Source organism: Vulpes vulpes, chromosome 2, assembly GCF_048418805.1.
Source record: "Vulpes vulpes isolate BD-2025 chromosome 2, VulVul3, whole genome shotgun sequence".
NCBI lineage: Eukaryota > Metazoa > Chordata > Mammalia > Carnivora > Canidae > Vulpes > Vulpes vulpes.
In genome coordinates, this window is record NC_132781.1 from 64,003,432 (window position 1) to 64,029,269 (window position 25,838).

The following is a 25,838-nucleotide window of genomic DNA, read 5'->3' on the forward strand; positions in this document are numbered from 1 at the left end:
TATTTAATTTATGAGTATAGGGACACCTGGGTGGCTCAGTGGTTGAGCATCTGCCTTCAGCTCACAGCATGATCCCGGTGTCCTGGGATGGAGTTCCACATCAGGTTCCCTACAGGGAGCTTCTCCCTCTGCTTGGGTCTCTGCCTCTCTCCATGTCTCTTATGAATGAATAAATAATTTTTTAAAAAAATTTATGAGTATAATATTACACCTAAGAAAGCTATCCAACACAATGATTTTTTTAAAGATTTTATTTATTTATTCATGAGAGACACAGAGAGAGAGAGAGAGAGAGAGAGAGACAGACAGACAGACAGAAGAAGAAACAGGCTCCGTGCAGGGAACCCGATGTGGGACTCGATCCCAGGACTCCAGGATCACACCCTGGGCCGAAGGCAGGAGCCAAACTGCTGAGCCACCCAGGGATCCTCAACACAATGATTTTTAAACCTGCACAAAATAAAATATATTTTGCTTAATTGAAAAAGCAAACTATTTCAGATCAGTGGAATTATCCCAAAGGTGTTGGTTTCCATTCAGAAATAACATCCAATTTCATTTTATCAGCACCAAGGTGTGGTCTAGATTCAGGGAAATTTTACAAGGAGGTCTAAGTTATCTGATCACTTTTTACCCTCATGCGTAAGAATGCACTTATACTAGTGCCTTCTGGTCAAGGTCTAGAAATAAGATAGCTGAGGCAGGTAAACTTTATAGGCAACATTGCATGAAGTCAAACCCACAATACTAGAGGCCAACATTCAGCGATATCAAAGAACAAGAAATTATTCTACAAAATGGTAAGTGACATAAGCAAAGTTATGTGAGAAAGCCTGGGTAAAGAGAGAACACCATCCATATTCCCTTTATCATTTTATGAATACTTAATCTACCCAAAGATTTCTTCTGGACCCTCTCCTCTTGAAGAAGCGATTTTCTTGTGGAGTGAAACACTGTTCACATTCATTACCCATGATATAAATTTAAACTGATTCATGCTAAACTTATTTCTTAAAGTTGTAAATGGTCCTCCTAGTTCTGATGTTCTTGGATTTGGAGTACAGTGTTCATAACATTAGGCTGTGAGAGCTCCTTTCAGACTTCACTACTGAAGATTATAAGCATTCAGACCATCTTCTCTCTGTCCTCTGAAAGAGCCTGTATTCCCATGATATGCAGTGCATTTCTCTAGACCTTTGCAGGTATGTCTGTCTCAAGGTGTAAGACCTATACCTCCGAGGGAACATTCTAGGTAATACAGCATAAGGTTCAGACACATAAATGAACATAAACTTACAGCATTAGAAGATACCTATGAAGATGTGATAACTGAACTTAAAAATGTATTCAAATGTAATATTTATCAATGTAAAGAACAGTGAAACATATTGACATTTCACTGGAAATATTATAATGTATATATAATAAATAAAACATCTATTCTAAAATGTCTCAATTTGTTGTGCATTTGCATACATTGTAAGGCATGTATATTATAAGGGATACACCTAACATAGAGATAGCTAGTACAATGATATCCTCTCACCTTTGCATAAAATCCAGTTATTATCATGGTATCCTAATAAGAGTACCATAAAAGATTTCTTTTTTTTTTTTTAAGATTTATTTACTTATCAATGAGAGACATAGACAGAGAAGCAGAGACATAGGCAGAGGGAGAAGCAGGCTCACTACAGGGAGCCCGATGTGGGACTCATTCCCAGGACCCCGGGATTACAACCCAAGCCAAAGGCAGATGCTCAACCACTGAGACACCCAGGCATCCCATAAAAGAATTCTATAGCCCTCATTTATATCTTTTAGAGATTTTCTGAGAATATCTGGACTCAAAACTTCCCAATTAAATACAATCAACATTAAAAAATTTGAATGAGGCAAACACATAATTGACAGAAGTGAATAAACGAATAAATGACTCTTCTCCCTTGTCTACCACAGGAGCATCTTTCTAACTGTAACCCAGAAAACACCAGATGTGTCTAATTCTGAATTTTTTACAATACCTACTACATAGTCTTTTTTTTTCTTACTATATATTATTCAGAGAAGGCATAAAAATCGCAACTCCTCATAAATCTTTTTAGGTAAATGTCTTTTTAAAACCTTAAAAGAAATACTCATTGGGGAAAGTTGGGGGAAGGCTGTGTGAAAACTATACTATAGTTTTGCAGCTTTCTGTGAGCCTGTAATTATTTCAAAATTAAAAAAAAAAATAAGGACTAGCAACTCACTCTTATTTTTTTTTTAATTTTTATTTAAATTCCAGTTAGCTAACATACAGTGTAATATTAGTTTCAGGTGTACAATATAGTGACTCAACACCTCCATAGGACACCTGGTACTCATCATAAGTGCACTCCTTAATCCCCATCACATATTTCACCCATCCACTCACCCACTTCCCACTGGTGACCATCAGCTGGTTCTCTAGAGTTACGAGTTTGGTTTCTTGGTTTGCCTCTCTCTTTTTTTTTCCCCTTTCACTCATTTGTTTTGTTTCTTAAATTCCACATAAGAGTGAAATCATATGGTATTTGTCTTTCTCTGACTTATTTCACTTAGCATAATAGTCTCTAGCTCCATCCATGTCATTGCAAATGGCAAGATTTCATTCTTTTGTTTTTTGTTTTTTTTTTATTTCATTCTTTTTGATGGCTGAGTAATAGTCCATTGTATATATATATATATATACCACATCTTCTTTATCCATTCATCTGTCAATAGGCATTTGGACTATTCCCATAAGTTGGCTACTGTAAAAAATGCTGCTTTAAATATTGGGGTGCATGTATCCCTTTAAATCAGTACTTTTGGATTCTTTGGGTACTGTGTCACAGGATAGTTCAATTTTTAACTTTTTGAGGAATCTCCACACTGTTGTCCAGAGTGGCTGCACCAGTTTGCATTCCTACCAAGAGTGCAAGAGGGTTCCCCTTTCTCCACATCCTCACCAATAACAACTCACTTTTAATCTCAAAAAAATAGTAAATAAAATTGTGTCCAATTCAGAGAACAGATGACATATAGTTCTATCTAAATAGGAAAGTTAGTTAAGTTTTCCAAGGAACTATATAACACATCACAGACCCTAAAAACAAAGTTTCACACACACATCCCCAAAGTACTGGATTTCAAACTTTATGACAAATTCCACAGGAAATATTTGAGAGACTTGACAGCAGCAATCAGAGTTACTACACTGGAGAAATACCTCTAGACAAATTAGAGTTCAAATAAAACCGGGTATAATGACTGGGCATCTCTGATTTATCCAGAGTTTTTAAGTGACTATCATTCCACTAAATAAGGATTTTCTCTATAAAATATGCTAGCCACTGCAAGAGCCACCAAAGATGCTCCGCCACACATGCCACAGCGAGGAAGCACGCAGTGTAGGACCACAGGTGATAGAAAGGGCCGTGCAGAGCCGTGAGCAATAAAGTGGTGAAAATGCAGAGCTCCCTGCCTAAAGTTTGGACACTAAAAACCTGTGAGTGCCTGAACCATATTTTCTTCTGATGTTTTTAGATGAGTGTTTTGTTTCATTTCTTAATGTATTTCTCAGGGGAAATTATCTGATCCCATTTATCTAAATCTTTTAAGACATGGCCTTCTCTCTTTTCCCTGGTGGAGGAGCTCAACTTGTAAAAAGTGCAAGCGGGTGAGCCCTGTGCTTCTGCTTAATGCGTTCACGCGCAGCAGTTTTCTGAAGGCGACTGTGCTCACTAGCTCAGCAGCTCCTACCACGAGGCCCTCCTCTGCGGACACGGTGAGCTCTCCTGGCACATTCCTAAGGACGCGGTCTCTGGAGGTCAAAGGAACGAAGGCATTCATCCCTGCAGCAGCTCTCCCGTGAGGCCTCCCTGCAGCTGCAGAGCATGGGACCCTGGAGGGAGGCTCCCCAAGGGGCAGCCATCAGCACTCAAGGTCCACTCAACCCTCTTGTGGACTGAGGAACCCACCGAGTCCTCACCCCCGGCAAACGCGGTTCCCCAAATCATGCTCTTCAGAACTTCCTTCGTGATCATGCCAGGGAGCAGGTACGAAAACCTGGTTTGTATTAAAGACATTATAAAGATTCTCATAGGGCCACTGAGGTACCATTTCCAAGCTGAAGAGTGGGAGAGATGGAAGAGCTAATCCCAGGCCCACGGTCTAGATATTATTGTCATGATCCTATTCCTTAAATAGTTGTTCTTCCCTCAATCCAGTCCTAGCACCAATGTTTTTTGAAAGTCTCCAGGGCCGAGTAGAGACCAAAGGGAGGAGCCTTGCTTCCAGCATTTAACACAGCAATCCCCAGACAGGCCTGGATGCTTTTGTTTTATAACGACCCAGTTTAACTTCTCACAGGAATGAAAGCACCCAGAACAGAGGATGTTTTCTGAAATTCACTGTTTTTAAAACAGTAGTTTAACAAGGCTCACCATAATTACCCTTGGTATTTATTTCAATTTTCCATAGCATTTTGTCTGTAACAGAAAACAAAAGCTGTCTACTATACCAGATGATTCCATGTTCCACTGAAGCACGCGAAAGCAACCACATTTGGGTTAAGCATATATGAGAGATGCTACCTAAAAAGTAAACATCCTCAAAAATGCAGACTGACTTATTTTATTCTGAGGTACTAGGGTATATACTCAGTACTCTGAGGACAGCAAAACCGTTATATTTAAATGATAAAAGCCAATCAATCAAGACCACCACTGGCTCTCAAAAGAAAAACAACAACAAAACCCATCAAATAAAAGGAAAGGAAAATCAGTCTGTGGGTTAAAAAGATTAATTAGATTTCCACATCAAAATCCAAGTTCCTTCTGCGGCAGGCCTGATTTTGCAAGGGGATACCTCCTATTATTTGTCTTATAACTCTCGAAAACAAAAATCATACAAAGTTTAGTTATATGTAATTTAGAAATAAATATTTGGCCTAAACCCCTTTTCAGATAAAGAAAATAGAGGTCAAAGTCAAACAGTCCTGGAGAATCAGACCTTTCAATTGTTGCTTTACACAAATGTTTATAAGGTTTACTCTAGAAGTTTGCTTTTGACATTATAATCAACATATATGGGAAATGCCTTATCCATATTAAGCTGAGAAGGCTCTCTACAAGCCCCAGTTTTCAGCTATTACTCATCCTTAAACATTCCATTTTTCATGAAATATGGTTTCCAAGGTATCAGCACTAGAGACGCCATGACAATATTTTAAATCTGGAAATCGTTGGCCAGCATTCTAATTATAGAGGCTAAAAATATTCGATGTGTAAGCTTTCAGGGATCACCCATGAGGTGAAGAGCACTGTAATCATTTTCAAGGGTTCTCCAGGTCCTGTGTGTGTTACTTGGGGCATAAAGTTGATATGAGCGATGCAGTGAAACGGGTGATCTCAAACTGCTGGCTATCAGACTCAATTTTTCATGCTGATGTTTAATAAACTCTGTTCCCAACTCAACTTTAGCAATAAAAAGTAAAAATCCAAGAGAAAAAATGTTTTCTGAGTTTGGATCACTCAGAGGAACAGCTCAAAAAAGACACTTAAGTGTTGTTCATTCATTCAGCCAACAACCATTTATTAATATGTCAGGAACCGTTCTCAGTGCTGGCACAATTCAATGCAAGAATAAGGAATGTTGTAGAACACAACAACAACAATAATAACTAACATATGTATAGTCATTTACAATTCTGTACAAGGTTGCATAACAATCACTCCCTTCCTCCTTCCTAACACCTCTATGAGCTAGGTTTTACAATCGGTTTAATAATGAAAACAGAAAGAAAGATGATTTTTTTTTTAACTCCCCAAATCAAATAACCAGCAAGTAAGAGAGCTGGGTCTTTAACCCGTATCTTCCAAATGCATATCTCTCTTGGTCACTGGGCAATTCTAAATTGCAAAATTCTTTACTTTTATGTTAAGCCCTGAAGACAAGTTCTGCATGTTTGTGAGTGTCGTGTTAAAGTTGGTGCTTTTTTTTTTTTTTTTTTAAGGACAGGGTTTCACAGATCCAGTCTGTGATGTACACAAGTTCAAAGTGTTCTTAATAACTTCACCCATTATCTTACTTATTATATGGAAACACCAGTGAATAAGTGTGCATGGTTATCTGAGTTTTTTAAACAAATAATTAAAAAAAAAAGTTTACTTCCCAGATACTAAAATCTTTCTTACTTGGGATAACATACTGGACAAAAAATTCATGAGCAAAAAACCTGAACGAGTACTTCACAGAAGACTATGGCCAATAAACATATGAAAAGGAACAAAAGATACCTGGGGAAATGCAAATTGAAACCACAAATGGGATACAACTATACATCTACCTAAATGATTAAAATAAAAAAGATAATACCAGTGGTTTGTAAGGATGTGGAAAAGCCAAAACACTTATAAGATGCAAGTAGGATTGAAAGAAGGCACTATCTAGTATTCCAACATGACTACCAAAAGACATGTAATAATGTTCATAACAGCACTATTGATTATAGCCAAAAATGAGAAACTAGCCAAATACCATCAAGACCAAAATCCTAACTAAAGTGTGGCATTCTCATAAAGCAGAATACTGCAGAACAATAACAATAAAGTGTTGCTACACACAAAACATTAGTGAATCTCACAAACACAGTGCTGAGCAAAAGATGTCAGATACAAGGATACACAACATATATTCTGGTAGAAAGTTCAGGGCAGCCCTGGTGGCTCAGCGGTTTAGCGCCGCCTGAAGCCTGGGGTGTGATCCTGGAGACCTGGGATCGAATCCCAGGTCAGGCTTCCTGTATGGAGCCAGCTTCTCTCTCTGCCTGTGTCTCTGTCTCTGTCTCTCTCTCTCTGTGTCTCTATGAATAAACAAAAACTTTGGAAAAAAAAAAAAAAAGAAAGTTCAATAATAGATAAAAATAGCCTATAGTCTCAGAAGCCAGGAGAGAAGTTATCTTTGTGGAAATAATGACTTGTGGGAAAGATAGGGGACTTCCAGTTGCTGACAATGGTCTATATCTTGTCCTTAGTGTATTTATTTAGATAAATCACCAAACCACTCCCTTATATCTCAATGACATGCACACTTTCTCTACACATTTTATATCTCAAGTCAGCTAAGCATCTACCTTCAACTCAGGTCATGATCCCATAGTCCTGGAATGGAGCTCCACATGGGGCTCCCTGCTCTGTGAAGAACCTGCTTCTCCCTCTCTCTCTACCTCTCCCACTCCTGCTTGTGCATGCACTCTCTGTCAAATAAATGTTTTTTTTAAAAAAAGAGCAGTACTTTGATTTACTCAAGATTACACAATTAATAGGTGATATAGCTGGAATGCAAAACATTAGATAGATAGATACATATATACATAGATACCTAGATAAGATAGGAAGTGGGGGCAGGTAGGAGAGCAAAAAGAAAGGAAGAAAAATATAGGGAGGAAGGGAGGGAGAAGAGAGAAGAGACCTATTTGGAAACACCTAATATAGTCCTTACCACTGTGTTTGCTAGAATTCTTACATCTGCTTTTAGTACTTGGTCTAACTCTTCCTTTACTACCCCTGGCACTTTTTCCCGCCCTGGCACTTTTCAACGTTAGCCACATAGCTGCCAAAATCAGACCAGTCCTGTCTTTTCATGTGTAATTCAGTGTTTGCTGTGGGATTAGAAATGCTATAACCAGTCACGTTAGAACTGTGAATTAGGAGTAAACAGATTTTGAGGGATCTCCTATGAGTAAAGTGAATCCTCTTCAGTGTATGTCTTTTTGTAACCCTTTATCTTGCCTGCTGAGAGGCTTTTTTTTTTTCTGAAGAATATGCCAAATATAGGGGTTCCAAATAGATGAAGTTGTTACCAGACCCTATCTTGAATACTAGTCTCCAGGCCAAAGCTGGAACTAACTAAGGCAAAAGGTCAGATCCCACAAGTTTACTTATTTGCAAATAATATAAAGGACGTGATCAATCAATAAATACACTTCCAAAAAAAATAAAAGAAACCAATGACTTCTTATACAAGACATCATGAAGAACTTTTCTAGTTGTATTACTCAGAGAACATTCCATCAGTTCTAAAAGACAATATATTCCTTTCTCATTATGTATTTTTATTAATTTTGATTTTTAAACTCCCCCAAAAGTATACTACTACAAGTTTTGTTTAAAACTGTCTTAATCATTCTAAAACAAAAATTCAAGTTAAACTGAGGATAAGCCTTTTTCTACACAATAATCCCAAAATATCTGTTGATGGTTATTTATTTCTTTTAACATCCTAATTGCACATAACTCCTTTTTGTATTACTCTCCATGAAAAACAAAAGTTAACTCTTAAAAACTGGAACTAAAAACGCTCCACACAAACAGAACATTCTTCACTAATGAAATGCCCCCTGGCACCAATGGACAAGAAATAAAGTTGAGGCACATGGGCACTGCTGCAGAGCAGAATCATTAACAAGGACCAGAACCATCCCTTCAAACCAAGAAAAACATTTCTCTGCTTTAGTATCTTCAGCTATGACTAAAGTAACAGTTATTCATTTGATGACACTCACTCAATACATAGGTATCATTAGTTCAAAAAGGTTCATTCCCCACCTCCACCAATAATTTTTCTTTTAGTTTAAGAAATCATACTAAAAGAGAGAGAGAGAGAAGGGGGGGAGGAAAAGAAAGAAGAAGAAAGAAAGAAAGAAAGAAAGAAAGAAAGAAAGAAAGAAAGAAAGACTTCTCTGTGCCTAGTTTCCTCATTTTTTCAACGAGTATAACAATCCTTTACATATACTTAATTTGCAGGGAAGAAGAACAAGACGAGATTTTGGCTTATGAAAACAACTGCAGATATATATGGTGTCACCATGCCTATTTCTACATATGATCATCTTTTTTGAATATAAAACTTAATTCAAAAGCAAGTAAGATCAATAAGGAATAAGATTATGAACATCATGAAAAGACTGGAAAAGCAAAACTTTATCTCTTCTTTGCCACACCAGGTAAGTAAATCCATCACCATTTGGAGCTGCCCATCCTTTTGATGCCTTGTTTGACATGCCATTGTACTGCCGAGACTAGAGAAATGTAACAAAGTCATTGTCACAAAATCATTATGACAGTCATAAATACGGCTTTGGGTAAAATAAAATCAGTCATCTCTACAAGAGTAGTATGTGTGTGTATGTGCACGTTTGTGTGTGTGTGTGTGTGTGTGTGTGTGTGTGTACACATCATACAAATGAAATGAGTAAAAGGGTAGGTTAGGAAAAACCATCTCCACTACTGGAAAAATTACCAAGGCATGCACCACAGGCATATAAAATACCATCTTTATGTTAGAAGGACAGTAAGCATATTTTCTACTCTGTGACTCAAACATATCAATGTAGAGCAATCAGGAGAAAGGCAAAATATATTTGGAATACAACTTACCCCTGACCTTATATGAAAGAAATGTTATTTTCCCATCCCTTAAAATTCCGGCATTATGAAAAAAAAAAAATCCTGAAGATAGCAAGACCTCACTTGTTAAAGTCTTGCTAACTTCCTGGATGTTTCTACACTCTCCGTTTTGCTAAATGACTCCCCCAAAAGGCATACGTCTCATAAATCAGAGGTTGGCCCCAGAAACTGCATCGACAGTGAGAACTGAGATATGTGTTCTGCTTAGAGCTTTACTTTGTCCCATCAAGTCACGTACCCTGATTCTTTCCACTTAGCAATCAAGGAAAAAGTACATTGAAACTTTCACCGTCATTAGATTCTCTTCTCAGTTCTTTCTTTCCACTCTCAATCCTGCCATCAACCCTGATCGTAAACTGTACGGCTGCTACACAAGTGGAACACAAGAAACCTCCAAGACCGGAGCAGATGAGTCCAGGGCCGCGCTTCCCTAAAGGAGCAGGGAGCTCCCGCAGGACGCTCTCCCTCGACCCGAGCGGCGCCCTCAGAGGCAAGCAAAGGGACCTGATTATCTGCACGATTCACCCTCTAACGTGCACTCCCTTTCCTTAAGTGTCGTGTTTTTCTTTACTTCTTTACCATGCAAGCTCCGGCCAGGCTGTCGTTTTTGTTATCAGAACAAAGGATCAGAACCTCAAAATTGCACTTGCCAGGGCTCTGTGAAAAATGAAATTACCATCAGACCACACTGGAGGTTGTCCCAAAGTGCACCCGATTTCTATCACATGTTTTGTATTGGGTTTTTTTTTTTTTGTTCTCTAAATGATTGCCTGTATTCTTTTCACACATTATTGTCAACTCCAAATTCATCCTAACCCTTTAAAAGATTAAAATGGTAACACTACAAACACTTAAAGTGAGTTTCTGCTGAGAAGATAAACTGAAAGATACATCATTACAAACTGAGAGCACAGCCCATCGCTTTCACTGGCTAAGGTGCCTTACAGGTTAGTTCCTAAGTCTCCAGAACGACCTCAACACAGTAAATGACACTAAAAACCTCATTGTGAAAACACTCTGGGGGAGAGGGGCTGCTTAGTTTCCTTTTTTTCTCAAAGGTAGACAGGCCTGGAACTATCCAAATATCCGATCTTATCCCTCCCGCCCCCAGTCTTATAAGTGCCCTGTGCCTGCACAGCTCTGAGGAGTGAGTACTCCTCTCCTCTTTCTGCTCGTACACGTGGGAGCTCTTGTGTCATCCCACCGGAGACTCTGAGATAAAGTCAAAACAATTCCATTTCCAGCTTTCATAGAAAGAGAACAGATTCCTATCCCTATATTTAACTTTAAAATGAAAGTAAAAGTTTTTTTTTCTGTTATTAAAACTACAGAAAAAAATAAGCAGACGCGGTTGCTTTGAATGAAGTTGTGCTAATAACGTCAATCTGAGTGCTAGGATGATGAGAATTATTTAAAGGCTCATGCGATGGCTAGAAGGAGAGCTCCCGGGTGCCTTTCCAGAGACATCACGTTGGTTTTAAGACGCTACTGAACACCGGCTTAACCGCACTGAAAAAGCTATATTCAAATCAAAATAAAGAAAAAATAAATCAAAATTTAAAAATAAACCCTAATGGGCAATGTACACTTTCATTCGGGAAATAGCTTAAGTCCGAGTCCCAGATACGAGAAAAGACAGTAAGTGGGGGAGGCCACTGTACCAACGCGGTGTCTCGGAAGGGAGCTGCTCCCGGATTCAGGACGACGCGCGTCGGCAGAGTCCAGGGCTCACTATTTCCCATTAGGAGCAACTTTCTCCAGCTCTAAAGTGGAGCAGGAGAGGAGGGGGGGGAGGTGGGGGAGGCCGGGCAGGGGCTTAGGCGCTCCGCATCGTCACGCTGCAAGGAGCTTGCGGCGGGGAGTCACGCCGGGAAGGTTGGGCCGTGGGAGGGGACGAGGGATGAGGGACGAGGGATGCGGGACGAGGGACGAGGGACGAGGGATGCGGGACGAGGGATGAGGGATGCGGGACGAGGGATGAGGGATGCGGGACGAGGGATGAGGGATGAGGGACGAGGGATGAGGGATGAGGGACGAGGGATGAGGGATGCGGGACGAGGGACGAGGGATGAGGGATGCGGGATGAGGGACGAGGGACGAGGGATGCGGGATGGAGAACAAAACTCTCAGGAGGGACTGGGGGGGGATGCTTTGCCCCGGCCGAGCCGGGATGGGAGGCCCCTCTCCATCTTTCAGGCCAAGGTCGGGGTCTGTTGTGGGTTTTGGGTTTTTTTGTTGTTGTTGTCGCCGTCGTTGTTCTTTTGTTCTTGGGGAACTTTCTCTTCCCCTGCGGGCCCGCTGCGCTTTGCGGATGTGGCTCCCAAGCGCTGCCTCTCCGGTGGCCGTGGCCCCGGGCTGGCAGGGGCCGGGCCGTGCGCCGGAGGGGAAAGCGGAGGGGAAAGCGGTCCCCGCCCCGCCGGGGGTCCCGGTCCGACCTCGGCCCCGCAGAGCCCTCGCGGGCGGCTGTGCGCGCCGCCTTGGCCCGCTCCGGGGAGCCGCGCCGGGAGCACCGAGCGCCCCCCCCCGGCCTGCGGGTGTCGCGGCAGGTGCCCGGGCCGCGTCCACGCGTGTCCCTGCGCCGGGGCCCTCCGCTCGCGGCCCCCGCCGGGATCCCGCCCGCCCGCCCGCCCGCGCTCACCTCCCGGGGTCCGCCTTCCGTCGCTGCTCCAGCGTGACGCCGGGAGTCGGGCGGCCGCGGCCGCCGGGGCGGGGGCTGCGGGGCGCGGGGCGCGGGGCGCGGGGCTGCGGGGCGCGGGGCGGGCGCGGGCGCGGGGCCGAGCACGGGGCGTCCGCTCTCCTGCGCCCCCCGCGGCGGCGGCGCCTGCACGTGCGCGGGGAGCCCCTGGGGAGCCCCTCGGGAGCCGGCGGGCCGGGGCAGGGCGACGGCGGCCGCGGGAGGCTGCGCGGAGAGCGAGCCCGCGACCCATATTTAAAGCCGCGCGCGGCTCGGCCGGCCCCCGGCCCTGCCCCCTGCCCTCGCGCGCCGCCCGGCCCGGCCCCGCCGCCCCGGCCCGGCCCGGCTCGGCGTCAGGCGCCCGGGCGGCCCGCGGGGGGAGGGGCCGGGGCCGGGGCCGGAGCCGGAGCCCGGGGCCGCCCCGCCCCGCCCCGCCCCGCCCCGCCCCCGGCCCGGCTCCCGCGCGCCCTCCCCGGCCCGCCCCGGCCGCCCCGGCCCGCCCCGCTCCCCCCCGCTCCCCCCGCCCCGGGCACCGCGGCCGCCGCCGGCCCTCGCGCCCCAGGACCCCGCGAGGCTCCCCGGAGGGCCTCGGGGCACCTCCGCTCGCGGCTCTGCAGGGGGCGCGACCCCGCCTGCCCCGGGCCCCGGGCCCTCCGCGGCCTCGTCCCCTGAGCCCTCCAGGGCAGCCCTCGGGAGCCGTCCAAGTGGGGGCTTGTATCTGCGCTGCTCCCAAGGCTGATTATTGAGGTTCGAGCACCCCTTGCTGAGCAAATAATCCTCATGATGCATCGGTGACCCAGCCCAGTAGGGCCGGCGCTTCAGTGGACCCTGAACAGACCAAGAGGCCGTGGGGCAGGCCCGTGCACTGCTCGGGAGCCGCTTAACGCACTTGAACCACCACGTATACGCTGCAAGCCCTTAGGACTTTCCTATTATTACGTGTTTTATGTACAATACGTGTGCAAGGGACCCCGGGGTGGCGCAGCGGCTTGGCGCCTGCCTGTGGCCCAGGGCGCGATCCTGGAGACCCGGGATCGAATCCCACGTCGGGCTCCCGGTGCATGGAGCCTGCTTCTCCCTCTGCCTGTGTCTCTGCCTCTCTCTCTCTCTCTCTCTCTCTCTCTGACTATCATAAATAAATTTAAAAATAATAATAATACGTGTGGAAGTCACTGACTAAACTGCATTTTCAGCAGTAGCCACCAAAACACATAATACTCAAGAACAATAACTTCGCATACCGGGAGACTACCTGCTCCCCGTTCCAAATCCCTCTCCAATACTAGGCAATACCTAATAAGACCTCCGGGGGAGGGAAAATAACAGGGACAGAAGCTTCTCCTTCTAGTGCTTAAAACTGGAAGAGGCCCACTGTACCTCACCAGTGCTTAGAAAGCAGGTATTTAAAGAAGAAAAAAAAGGCATATATTTAAAATCCTCAGTCAGTGATCAGAAGGTGCCAGGAACCACCCAAAGCTGTATGCTGCCTGATTAAAATGTACTGATGTCATGTGTCCAGCTGTGGTGACATCCACCTCGCATATATGTTCACATATTCTACATAACCCACTGCAGTGACATGGGAAATTCAAAACCGAGGATTGGGGGGGGAAATTAACCTTAACACTGGTGCCTACGTACTTACATTTTGTTTTCAGACTAACGTTAAAATTAACTTTCAATCCCTGAGCACACAGTTAGCAAGAATCAGCAACCCCAAAGTAAGCTCACAAGCAAAGGGAAGCCACTTTTGTATTAAGAATTTGACACTGCTGTTCAGCAGTTTTTCACACTGTGGATTATGTATTTCAACATAGCTGGCAATTTCTCATTATAATCGTGAACCAGCCATGAATGGTCAGCGTTGGTGAACATTTGGGAAAGGAAAAGTGCAAGAAACTTATGTTTTCTAAAATTCTGCTGCAGATATATTAAATCATCCTTCACACAAACCAAGGTAAGCCCTGGAAGCATTTCACTATTGAGATTGGCACAACTTCACCCTGAAAGGGGTATAAAATTGGTGTGTGGGGCGAGAGGCAGGGGGTAATTAGAGCACTGAGGATTTGTGTGTGCCTTAAATTAATGAGAAAAAGAGTTATCTCTGGCAAAGAGCCAACAACCTTTGTTATCATCATTCTCATTACTTGATGTTTGCTATCCCACAATTAAAAGAGCATGTTCCATTTCCTTTCCTATTGATTATTGTCCAGTAATTGAGATACATGTGTTTTTCCTCTAAAAGGTCATTGATTAACTTTTCTTGTTAACTCTGCATGTGGTCACCTTTGCTATTGCTATTCTGGGTGAGGACAATGAATCCTGAGATCTTTCTTTCACCTATCATAAAACTTGAGTTATGTCCCTTGATTCCCATGAGCCCAGAGAAAGATTTATTTGTTCTTTTTGTTTTGGGGTTCTCACAGCTTGGTGACAAAGAGAATGAACAGAAAAATTAATGGAATTTTAAAAACGGCCTAAGTGATCTTTACTGATAAGGATTTATTTTTTAATCAATAACTCTTTGCACTAAATGACCTTCTAGAATATCCTCGCACTACTTAGCTTATCAATCAAGTTTCTTTCGTATCAGCCAAGGTCCTAATAGGCACAGAAAGAAAACAGCAAGATGGGAGAAGGAACCTTTGTTTCAATGACAAGCACCATCTAGTGGCAGCAGGTGATGAAACCTCCAGACCGCATAAAGCCCGACAAGAATGAGGACGAAGTTCGGGAACAGGCAGTCCAGGCGCTCCTGGTCATGTATAAGCATGGCACTCTTTGATTCTAAAACAAGAAATTTGTCTGTGGTAAATTAATACAACCAATAGGCCCTTTGTTAATTATTCAAAGTAAATGGGGTGCAGAGGTGATGTGCAGATAGGATTATTACCATAAAGTGTTTCCTCAAGCCACACCTCTGTATTTTTGTACTTAAAAATTTCTGTATTTAAGAAAGATTTTTTTTCTGTATTTAAGTTTCCTCATATAATAAGGAGAGTGATGCATTATCACCAAATGTTATCTGTAAAGCACTTGCTATAATTTTTAATAACTCCAGAATAAACAGTCAGTGATATCTTTCACCTTCTTTTTCTTTTCTAATGAAATGAAATAATGAAGAGACCTCCAAATATAATAGTTAGATTTGTGAGTCCTGCTACTATTGAGTGATCAGACACATTTCATTTGGAGGCCTAAACACAAAGGCAGCAGCAGATATATCCTACTACTACAAACTTCAAAGAATAATCAGAATTATTTCTCAGTATCAGGTTCTTTTTAAATATGGGGCTCATTGGTAGAAGTTTGACAAACATTTTGCTGTACACAATAGTTTTCTTTGTGCTGACGTTTGTTTTAAGTTGCAGGTGTTTTGTTATGAAACAACATTGCAGTAGAATGATCACTAAAACTGCCGCTCCGTAACCAATTTCGTCAACCCCTCATGATGTAAGAGTAACAAAAGAGAAAACCACTTTTTCTTCTCATCCTGGAACCAGCCTGGGATGAAACTGAAGATGGATATAGATAAAGACAAAGAGATCACTTAAAGGCCTCATTTTTGCTTCATTTACACTCTAGGAATTTCATATTCAATCTGACAAATTCCTGAATAAATTCAGCCAACCTAGATTTATAATCTATATTCCCTCCTTCAAATCTGAGGTATAAAAATCACCACCCCTTTCCTATGAGGAAAGAAAAAAAGTGAACACAGTTTTTGTGAGCTGTCCACATGGAATGAGCTGGGGAAAATAATTCTATTTGGTTAAACATGTGTCATATGTTGCCTCATAGCTTAAACTACTAAACTCTCAATGTATCCAACTGTCATTTTTAAAAACACAAACCTAAAGTCAAATATTAGGAGAAGTTCTGACTTCTAAAAACAGGAGCCTATCTCCGTTAATGTCAAGGAAGGCAAGTTTTCAATCTTTCTGGGCCTAAGTTCCCTCAGCAGTAAAATCAAGGGGCTTGAGATTTTTTTTTTCTTAAATAATAATAATGACTCTAATAGGACACCAGAATATTTTTCTTTAATACAATTTGGAGAATGTTTGTGAGAGAAACATGCAAATCTTTCAGGAATGGTATTGACACATTCATTATGAAAGCTCTGCCTAATAACCCTGGGCCAGAGTTCCAACCTCTTCCTCCTACAGAAATTCTCCCATGAGTGGCATAACATAGGACACAGGCCTCGCTATTTGGAAAGGAAAATTTAAATCAAGCTACTGCACCTATAACCCCCTGATTGAAAAGATTGGTCTGGTTTTAGGTAAGATAGTAGAGAATTATGTCAAGCTTCTCTGCCAGAACGGACTCTTGGGGCCCCAAGGATTCTGCTAGTGTGTGTGTGTGTGTGTGTGTGTGCGTGCACGCGTGTATGTGTGTGTCCACATCAGCCATCTCCCAGGCATAGAAAGGTGCTTGTTTCCTTGTATCCCTCTGGCCTCCCCGCCTCCTCAGGGGATGAATAAGCCCAGATGGCAGGCTGCTCTAAAGTTGCTCTTAACTGAGTCACGTGGACACAGTTGTTCCATTACATGGGGGCAGGTTTTCCACAGATTAACCCACCACTGCATCAACCTGGACCGTGACCATTCCTGTCCCACTGGTCTGTTCCCCAGACCAGGCCTATCATGGAGGCCATAGCGCCTCAGTCTCCTTGAAAGTCACAAAAAAGTTGACACTTCAAGTGTACATTTGCCAGACTGATTTCTTTACAGGAGATCCTGCAAGATTAAAATCTGAATTTTAAAAGTTGGCTCCTTTTGCCCCTATCTTAAGGGAGGAAATATTCTGAGAAAATATGCCCTTTATGGCTTTTCAATTACTCACTGCTGACCAAAGAATGCTCAGTTCTACACAGAACACGGAGCATAACGGGATCATCTGTTTCATCCACAAATATTTATTAAGAATCTACGTACTATGTGTCAAGGACTCTTCTAGGTGATGGATTCCTAGAACAAGCAGACTGAAGTCCTGCTTCATGGAGCTCACAAATAAGTAAATAACAAGAAAATTTCCATTTCCTTAGAATACAGAATGCTATGACGTAGCAAATGCTATGAATAGGAGGGCCAAGCATCCCAGTTCACAATTGCAGTTTACCCCTGTTATCCCTGGGTCTTTTTTTTTTTTTTTAAGATTTTAATAATTTATTCATGAGAGACACACAGAGAGAGAGAGGCAGAGACACAGGCAGAGGGAAAAGCAGGCTCCATGCAGAGAGCCTGATGTGGGACTCGACCCCAGGACTCCAGGATCAACCCTGGGCCGAAGGCAGGAGCCAAACCCCGAGCCACCCAGGGATCCCCAATCCATGGGTCTTAATAACACCATTCCCCCCCTTACTCTCAAAAGGGAGATTTAGAATCACCCTAGCGTTGGAAGAAATAAAACACAATGAGAGGACAAGAGAGAGCTACTTTCAGGTGGATGTTAGGGAAAGCCTCTCTAACGTGGCGATGTCTGAGCACACAGATCAGAATAACAAGATGCATAAATATGAAAAATTTTAAAGGCAACTTGACACAACAAACAACACCTGGCAGGCTGCCTTGCACATAGTAGGAACTCGGTAATTATTCATAGAATGATTATATCCACTCATTCTGGAACATTAAAACTAGAGAGGTTTAGTCAACCACAAAATATTTCCATTAAGATAAATTCAGATTCCACATATTCCCTATAATATCATTCTTCTGAAACAAGAACTTTTAGACTACATCTATGTATTCATCTGCATGTGCATAAAATGTCTCAGAAGGCTACATAAGCAATTGAAAACACTATTTGCCTCCAGGAAAGGAAATTATGTGATCACAGGAAGACTTTTCACTGTATCCTTTGTTCTTTTTTGAATTTAAGATACATAAATAATTCCATTTACATCTTGGAGCTATTTCTCCATATGACTAAGTACCATAATTACACAGAAACTCTTCTGATAAACAATTAGATTGATATTCTTACAAACCATTGGCAGGGCTGGAGCCTCTGAGCCTCTTCATAGTTATTAGATACTGTTGAGGGCCAACTGTGCTCACTGCCCACCTCAAATCAGTGTCATGGGACAAAAAGATCTTCAAAAGGGTATTTCTGCTTTTCTTGCACCTGGGCAAATAAAATCAGTACAAAAATCCTAAAATAATATTTTATTGGGCATCTTGCTGCACCTCTGATGATGGCTATGTGGTTTTCAAAACTGAAAATCTGTCGCTTTTTTCCATTATAAAACTAATATAGTTTCATTATTTAAAATTTGTAAAATAGAGGAAAATAGAACAGCAGTGAGAAATATCCTCTTTCAGAGAAGACTGCTAATATCTTGGCATATTTTTAACACAAGTTTCTAGCCAGAAAAAAAAGGGGGAGTGGTAGGATCTGGATTTGGTATTATCATTCTTTCTTTCTTTTTTTTTTTTTTTTATAAGATTTTATTTTATTTACTCATGAGAGATACAGAGTGAGAGAGAGGCAGAGACACAGGCAGAGGGAGAAGCAGGCTCCATGCAGGGAGCCCGACGTGGGATTCGATCCCGGGTCTCCAGATTCACGCCCTGCGCTGCAGGCGGGGCGCTAAACCGCTGCACCACCGGCGCTGCCCTGGTGCCATCTTTCTAAGTCCAGTTGATAGCTACTGGCCTCTTATCTCAGCACAATTCCAGAATTGCCCTGCTGCTGGTGAAAATTCATATGGAATAGGGTCTATATTGACAGTTTCTGCTATCTGGCAATGGAAATATTGACTACCCCACTAACAGTACTAATACTTGTGATCAGAATAGCCAATGTTGGAGTGCCTGGCTGGCTCAGTTGGTAGAGCATGTGACTTCATCTGGATTATAAATTCAAGCCCCACTTTGCATTTAGAGATTGCTTTAAAATTAAGTATTATTTTAGGGGCACCTGCTCAGTCAGTTAAGTATCTGTTTTCAGCTCAGGTCATGATCCTGGGGTTCTGGGATCAGGTCATGATCCTAGGGTTCTGCAATCAAGCCCCACTACGGGCTCCCTGCTCAGCAGGGAGTCTGCTTCTCCCTCTCCCTCTGCCTGCCACATCCCCTGCTTGGACTCTCTCTCTTCCTCTCTTTCTCTCTCTGTCAAATAAATGAATTTTAAAAAATAAAGTATCATTTAAAAAAAATAGCAATGCCCACATAGTCATTACCATGCTCCAGGTACTATTTTAATAATTTAACATAAATGAACTCACTCATTCAGTCTTCATAATAACCCCCTTTGTGGCATTATCCAATATCAAAAAAAAAAAAAAAAAAAAACAATACGAATATCAGAACCCATACCTTATCATACATATCAACTGTTTCAGATTTCCTCAGAATTTGAGGAAGTTTGGAATTGAGGGTTTGTCTTTCTCTGTGAACTTAAACATCTAATCTGGAAGAGCTAACTAACTGTTGGGCAAATGCCCACAAAGTGACAGCTGAATTCCATTTACTGCTCCGATTCCAACCAAATCTGACAGCAGCACATATATATTAATACCAACACCTGGATATACTTCTGAAAACTCAGCTATCCAAAACCAGAATTTTTGGAAGCTGAGGACACTACACTTTGGTATTATTTTCTTTTTTAACATGGCTACTTTTTCATCACAGCTACTGTAAATGAGATTTTCAGTGGTGTTTTCTTTTAACTTTAATCACATCCCTATAGGACACACAATAGAGATGCAAACATACATGTTTGAAGGCCATTAATAACTTCCATGGACCGATAAACCATGATATTTGCTTATGCTTTTCCCCATTGACATTTTGATTTTCATATTAAAATATGTAGGGAAAGGAAATATTTTTCTTGGTATTCTGATACTGTTATTGTTGTTTTGTTATTTAGGACCTGGGCCTGCTACTAGCAGTCTTCATCCTTAAGTTAAATTTTAGACCTTATATCTCTCTACCAAAAACCAGCATCTCATCCAGGATTACACAGAAACAGGTCACATGTTTCCTTCAGCAATTCTTACTTGCTTAAACTCAAAAATTTGTATGTAGCAAAAATGTGTCAGAAAATGTGTGTTAGCATATGTAATGGTAAATCAGAAATTGGAAGAGAAAGGTGATTTTCATATTACTGAAAGCTACACTCCTTTCCTCTCAATTTGCCATGTGAGTACTTTGGCAACTTTGATCCAGGGTAACTAACTCCAAATCATTTCTTGGTACTCACATTTCTGCATAGGTTTAGTAATGCCTTGGAACCAATAGCCTGACATTTTAGTCCAAGGAAGTTATTAAAATAAACCCTAAAGAAAAAGAAGGAATAAGAGGCAAATGGAAGAAATCAGAAGCAGGAGTGCTAGACAGATCTCTCTGCTCCAGCCAGTGGCCCTCAGATGCTATTACTGCTTCTTTGATTAAATTAAAATACAATATGTATTGAGCACTTATTTAACACTTTGTCTATCCTGGCGGGAGTAAAAGACATTCCATTTAGAGAAACAACTCTTCAAAAGTTTCTGCTGATGCTGCAGTTACTATTTGGAACAAAGAGCAGGGTAATCAAGTGGATGGAGGTGATTTTTCAGAGAATACTGAAGAGATTACATACTAGGTATAGTGGTGCTGTCCTAACAAACTGCTTTCACATTCTTCCTTTGGGGCAGACCACTCATCAAGGCAAATGGAAGTAGTCCAGTGAAATGCTAAAAGACTGTAAACAAATAAATTCAATGCTGCATTCAATAATTAGCAATAGCTATCATTTGTCAAGAACTTCCTAACCCTCACGGAAACCTTGTACGATAAGATAAAAATGATCCTTATTTCACGATTAAGGAAACAGAGGTCAGAAAAGGCAAGCGATTCACCTCAGATCATACAAATACCAGCTATGGAGCTAGAGTTCTGAAACTAAACGTAAGACCCTGCTCTTTCCACTATACCATGCTTCCTCAATCTACCTCTAGGGAGATACATGGAAAAGGTGAAATTACAAGGTCTTTGGTCCATGAGGGACAAAGTCTGTACTCCTTACTTCCACACCCTTCCTCTTCACACTCCCTTTTTTCAATCTAAACTGCACACAAAACAGGATTATTTTGATTAAGTTCCTGCTTTCCCCTAACCGATAAAAAACACTCTCTTTCAATGTTCTTCATCAGCTGTTGAATTAAGTCCAAGTTATTTAGGTTGGAGTTAGTGGCCTTTCATGACCTGGTTTCAACCAGCTATGTTTGCTACTGATCCCACACACAGCTTGATGCTCCATGCAACCCAGACTTCTCACCATTATCCAAATACGCGTTGTGTTTTCTTGGTCCTGGTTTCTAGCTCATGCCAATTTATTTTACCAGGAATGTCTTTCTTTATTTGATCTCCTTCTTCATCTATGGAAAGCCTACTTATATTTAAAACATCCAACTAAAATGCTACTTAATCAATATTATCTTCTCTGATTCATTTAGCACAGAAGACCTCTTTCTCCTCCATACTGGTAGCATTTAGATAGTGCCACTTATCTGTCACTTGGACCATCTCAATGTAATGAGGCTTTTGGTCTATTTTCCTCCTTTCCCCCCACAAAATTGTCAGCTATATGAAAATAGGAAATGTGTCATGCACTTTTACATTTTTCACCTCCTCTAGTGTAATCCCATACATACAGGAGGTTCTCACTAAAAACTGAATGAATAAATGAGGCTTAGGTTTAGTTAATGATAATTACAACCTCAAATATAGAAAGATCTACCTTGAAGGGTCACATTGAACCAAAAAAAAAAAAAAACGGTAAGTTTTTATTTTTCTGTGGTTATTAATGTAAAAATCATCTTTCATGGTCAGTCATGGGCTTTAGCTGTAAGTACATTTTCAGGAGAAATTAGACATAAACATATAATTTCTCCTTGCTTTAAACAATCTTTCATTTATTCATTCAAAACATGAAATGTCTATTACACAAAAGTTTCAACGAAGTCCTGAAGAAACAAGGGTGCAAAACAGATAAGGCCTTCAGGGAGCTCAAATTCTGGTTAGAAAGAGAGGTAACAAACAAGTAAACAATATACAGAACAATAAGTTCTATTACAGAAATTAGCATGATAATTGAGAGAGTAACAAGATAGAAATACTTTAGACTGGATAGTCAGAGAAGGCTTGAGGAGGTAACAGCTGACTTTAAATGAGCTAGCCTTGCAGAAAGCTGTAGGGAAAGCACTCCGGGCAGAGGGAACAGCAGGTTCAAAAACTCTTGGGGGTGGAAGAACCAAAGATCTATGTTCTTCAACAAAAGAGTGAAACAAAAGAGTGCAACAAAAAGAAAAGAAAAGGAGAGAGTGGTATAAGAGAAGGTTTAGCGAAAAAGGCAAGAACCAGATCTTGCAGGGATTTGTAGGTCACAGGAAAAATTAACATCATATTCTAGAAGAGCAATCAGAAGCTACTGAGGAGTTCTAAACAAGGGTATCACATAACCAAATTTAGGATTGGGAAGTTCATTCTTACTATGAAATGGAGAATGGAGTGGAGAGGTACTGATGACTTGTATTAAGGGAAGAGCACTGAAGATGGAGAGAAGTGAATGAATTTAAGAGGCATTTTGGAGCTAGAACTGAGGGGAGTAGACAAATTAGATGGAAAAGTTGAAAGAACAAGAAAAATCAAGGATGACTCCCAAGTCTTCTATGAGGGAGACATATCAGAAGGACCAGATTTGAAGAAGACAAAAATCACTCTTTCAGTTTGAAGGGAAAACAGTACTCTTACTGTTTTGAAATAATAGGTTTGAGATGACTTTTAGATATCTAATTGTAATAAACATCACAAAAACATTTCAGTTAACATTTCACTGAACACTTATATTTTCTAATTGTGTCCCCACTTCTTTGGCCATGTAGCAGATTGTATTTCCCACAGGGGGTCTTAGCAACATCTCTGATTCCCACAACCTCTTCTTCAATGTGACCCTACCACTCTACTATATAGAGGTAGAGTCTCCATTGTCCTCTCCTTGAATCTGGGTGGGTTGGGGACTCCTTGACCAAAAGAACATAGTGGAGGTGAGGCTGTATGGCTTCCAAGGCTTAGTCATAAAAGATGATGCAGCTATCACTTTGTTTGCTGCAGCACTCATGCTTGGAGCTTTGAGCTGACATGTAAGAAATCCAATTGTCCTAAAGCTGCCATCTATGGCTCCAAGCCAAGCCACTTGGAGCAACCACATGGAGAAGCCACCTATAGGCAGTCTAGTTGCCAATTCTAGTCTCCAAGTCTTCCCAACATAGGCTCCAGCCACGTGAATAAAGGGGCTTCCAGATGATCCCAGCCTCCAGCCATCAAACCACCACAGCCTTCGCATCTTCTCAATGAAAATCCTAGACTCTGAGGAACAAAGACAAGCCATCTTGCTGTGCCCTGTCCTGACCCACAGAATCCATGAACGTAACGAAATGATTATTGTAAGCTGGAAAATGTTTGGGTAGTTTGCTAAGCAGTGATAGTTACCAGATTAGCCAGTTAAACAAACATTTGGAGAATAAATACATTTAAGCTATAATCCTACCCATATGCAGCTTACACAGTTCAACACTAAATTCTAAGTGGAGTATGCAATCTCCAAGTAAAATTCTTAAACTAAGTATCATTTTACTTACTCAAATGACGGTTGAGTAACCATATTAGTGGTGACTACGGGAGGATTCTGAAGTTCGAACATAAATTTGGCAACTAATTCTTCTTGGTAAAATTAAGTTTGATAGTAAAGTACGTATTTTTGATAAGCAACTAGTGTCAAATGAAACCAATTTTATAACCCTGATGTACATATCTACATTTCAAATCTTACGATTTCCATTACGTTCCATAAGATGGTCTCCTGCAGTTATCTCTAAGTTATGTGAGTGGAGCTACAAATAGAAAAGACTTCTTATGGATTAAAATCCCTAGGTGTGACAGGGAATTTGAACACAAAATTGTTTTGTTTTCAGAAATAATCTCCATTTTTTCTTTTCTTAACAGTCAATATTTTCTCTTTTCTTTCAAAAAGTATGAAATAGGAGAATTTGGCTTGGATATTAGGATATTTCTTCTGAAATAATACTTTGATTTGAAAATTATTTAACCACAACATACTAAAGTTTGAAAGTAAATTATTTTCCTAAGCATTAGTACCTGTTATCCTGTAAGTGAATAAAGTCAACTTGTTTTGCTTTTACAACAACTAGAAATATTTATTAAAATCATATGGATGACTTTAGCAAGCACTAACAATAAATTACATCCCCAGAGGTAGCAGTTACTTTGGCCACTGCTTCCTGGCTCTGACAGTGCTGGTCTTTGACCATATTTTACTCCTTAGTGATCCAATAAGTTTTGATTACCCTGGCAAATCCGTAATCAATATGAAACTTTTAGTCTGATGTGGGCAAAATAAATTGAACTCAAGGCTATTGACTCTACTTCGACCTTCACTATTACACCCATATGGGTAATAACAATATTGGTGCTCTATTTAGAGCACCAATCTGCTAAGATTTGGGCAGATTTGGGTGGCTCAGTAGTTTAGCGCCGCCTTCAGCTGCTAAGATTTGGGCAGATTTGGGTGGCTCAGTAGTTTAGTGCCGCATTCAGCCCAGGGTGTGATCCTGGAGACCCAAGATCAAATTGGGTTTCCAGTATGGAGCCTGCTTCTCCCTCTGCCTGTGTCTCTGCCCACCACCCCCCCTTCTCTCATGAATAAATAAAATCTTTTTTTTTTTTTTTTAAAAAAGAGAGTGCTAACATTTTGGAAGCCCCTAAAAACTGGTAATTACATGTGCTTATGCTTTTTTTTCATCTCTTTCCAAAGAAATAAACCAACATAATCAGAAGTTACAGCCTTAGAATGTTTCAGTTGCCGTACGGAAATTTTTATTTAGGGACTCATAGGGTCATGTCATTTTTTTTTTAAATATGTACTGCAACAACTTTAAAACAAATATTTTTTTGTTCGCTGAAGAGTTTGAATTTAGAGACTTGTTATATTTCATGAATGTCTGCCAAATAAGAAATAGGATAAGAAATTAGTTTTAGCCAGGGCTTACCAAACTTTTTCTGTAGAGTCAGATAGCAAATGTTTTTTACTTTGCCAGCCATGTATTTTGTCTCAACCACTCTCAACTCTGCCATTGTTGTGAGAAAACAGCTGTAGGCAATATGCAAATGATGGGTGTGGCCACATTTGGCCACAGAGGGCCACACTTTGCCAAGCCCTGGTTGAGACTAAAGGCAGGCTACGTTAATAAAACATACTGGAATATCGTGTTTATGAAAAGATCTGCCTTTCAAATCTTCTTAGTATGTCTTTCTTTATACCTCTTGTTTTGTTTTATCACAGACTATACCCTGCTCCCTCATTCAACCCACCTCTTGTGTTACAGCAGACTGAGATAAGTCAATTATCGTATTACACCAATGATTGGAATGCTACAAAACTACTCTGGGACACCACTGCAGAAAATAACAGACTAAAAGCCTATGTCTAGTATTTTAGAGTTGGAGGGAGGTGTGAAAACACTAGTTCAGAATATTTAGCAAAGCATCCTATTACCTTGTGTAGCTACATCTAAATTAAAAACTGACAGCTGATGTGGCTAATAGCGGGTATACCTCTCAGAGGCACTAATATCACACACAATGAAGTGGACACTCCCATTTCACTAAAATTAAACA

The 25,838-nt window shown here is 41.3% G+C and overlaps 1 protein-coding gene across 8 annotated transcripts in view; it reads right to left on the minus strand.

Annotated features, from left to right (window-relative positions):
* Window positions 1–25,838, minus strand: part of SLC4A4 (solute carrier family 4 member 4) — a 424,139-nt gene that overhangs the window by 331,085 nt on the left and 67,216 nt on the right. For 5 of the 8 annotated variants that reach the window (XM_072748817.1, XM_072748807.1, XM_072748810.1 and 2 more), the window contains exon 1: window positions 12,112–12,242. The exons of the other annotated variants lie outside the window; for them this stretch is intronic. The gene's annotated coding sequence lies outside the window, so the exon portion shown is untranslated. Of the gene's footprint in view, window positions 1–12,111; window positions 12,243–25,838 lie in introns of those variants that run through there. 8 annotated transcript variants of the gene reach the window in all.